Below are 2,375 nucleotides of genomic sequence, written 5' to 3'. Positions count from 1 at the left end.
TGAAGGATTACAGTAAGTATGATGTGATTTACAGATAGAGTACAACTGACAACAACTGCCAATGATTGACAACTCAAGTACAAATGCCGCCGAAATGCTAACCCAAATGCCAACCCAATTACAATGTAATGGGTCCTATTTATACACCTTGGGTTTACCATAGTAATTACCGGAGTAATTAGTGCCTAATTCGCTAGCCGTCTCATAAGAGAACGTTCCCACTTAGTGAAGCTATCTCAGCCGTCTACACTCATGCTCTTCCTCTAGTACTGTCTCTAGCCTTCTTCGAAGTCCTGTGGTGACTAGTGGGGCTATTGCTATTACAGGGTCATCTTCTATATCTTGCTTTAACATGAACCACTCATTTTGTGTTGATGGATCGGGCCATTGTACTCTTGTACCGATATCTTCATATGTTATCTTTGTCAGTGTTTCCCTACCTCCAATGTACTTGAGATTTTCTATACCCATGCTAACCACTTGCTCATGCAGATATTGGGCGTAATTCACTTCTTTGGGCACACTGACTTTCAATGCCCAAGTTATGGTAAAAGCCACTACATGGGGAGGTGTTGTGTACTTTTGGGGCCGCTTGCTGCAAACATGGAAGTGTTGGTTGTAGAGCTTGTAGATCTTTGCAGCCCTTGGGTCTACCAGGTCTTTGAACGTCTGATTGGGCTTCTTTTGATAGTAGACCTTTACTTTGTCTCTTCTTTCTCTAATGGAGCTACCCTTATTGTGGAGCCCCAGTGCATCTTATATGGTTTGAGGTGTAATTAGAGTCTGTCTTCTGTTCGTCCAAAGCAGTAATCATTGCCTTGCCATCTTTCGGGATTGAGCTGACTAGCTTGTAGACTCTCTGCATATCCACACCCGTTGGTGGTGCTGTGAATAAGTTGTATAAATATTCTCTTTGCAACATTTCTCATGGATTCATTGGGATATACACTATGTTTACTTGAGGGTCTCTGAATGTACCTTGGTACACTGCCAATCCTTCCCTTTCTAATGTGTCCTCATCTACCCAAGCCTTGGCTAGCTTCAATGTCTCCTTTGGCAGTGTGTAAGGCTCACAGGCTGTGATAATGTCCTTCAAGGACATCATCTTCTTCTTGGCTGGCTATTTACTGGCTTCCATTGATCTTGTGGGCACTCCAAGTGCAAAAGATAGCATAATTTAATAAAATCTTGCATTTTCTCAGTTTTTAGCTATCCAAATGACTTCAAATTTGAAACACAAGCTAATTAGGGCCTAAGGGTGCTGTGCATGTAGTCACAATTGCATTTTGGGTGCAGATTTATGTTGTGAGACATCATACACGTATAATGTCTAGGTGCTCAGAAATGACTGATGTCTCATATGTGCATAGCTCATATCATGTACATCATGGGTATATGCCTGAATTTCAATTTGGATGTCATTTGGACAAGCTATGACCATTAGAACTCCTTTTAGGCTCTGAAGCTAGATTTTGGCTTAGTTTTGAGCAAATGAGATTCAAATGAGGTGAAACTTGGTAGATGTTCTCATAATCATGTGGTAAAGGCTTAGAATGGGTCAATTTAGCCTCCAGGTTCATTTTCAGGCTAGTGAGACATCATACGCATATGATGTCTACTTTGTTCAAAATGGCTCAAACTTGTAGTGTAGCTGGGCCTTAGCATGGTATAGACTCTTGTGATGTTAGCATTGATTTGGGTTTCTCCTCATGTGATTGGGACCAATAATGAAGTATAGAGCTTGGGATTATGAACCCTGGGTTTAGATGGGTATACATAATCAAAACTTGATGAGACTTGAACTTTGGGCTAAGATTAATGGGATAAAGGAATTAGAAGTGAGAAATCCCCCCAGAATTGTCATTTGGACCTCTGGAGACATTATACGTGTATGATGTCTCTGTCTAATTTTTGTCCCAGACTTCATCCATAGCATTCTCAGGTGATTGGAAATCCTTTCATCATCTCAGATTTTGATTTGGAGACGAGTCATGTGTGTGGGGCCCTAGAATATGTCTTTTTCCGGGGTTTTTTGATTTTAGGCTCCACGTGGTCACAACCTTGCCCAAATTTGTCCAAATTGAATGCACGGCTTTTATACTTTGTGGTGAGCATGCTTCTGATGAAAAATGTGGAGTTTGGCATTTGTATAAGAGAAGAGACATTATACGCCTATAGTGTCTACTGATGCAAAACAGCTTGAAACTCCATGGGTAAGTTGTGTATAGCTTGTGCATGATGTCCATGGTCTCAGATTTGAATTTGAGCTTGTGAATGGGTGTCAAAAGGTTTGAAGGGGTTTCTACATGCAGAACTCTGCTTTTTTGGGTGATTGAAGGTCATAAGATATACAAGTGTGATGAAATTGTGGAGAC

The sequence above is a fragment of the Adiantum capillus-veneris genome, chromosome 15 (assembly GCF_014529385.1).
Source record: "Adiantum capillus-veneris isolate H3 chromosome 15, ASM1452938v2, whole genome shotgun sequence".
Taxonomy (NCBI): Eukaryota; Viridiplantae; Streptophyta; class Polypodiopsida; order Polypodiales; family Pteridaceae; genus Adiantum; species Adiantum capillus-veneris.
The sequence above is the reverse complement of the archived record's forward strand: the minus strand, read 5'-3'. Positions refer to the sequence as shown.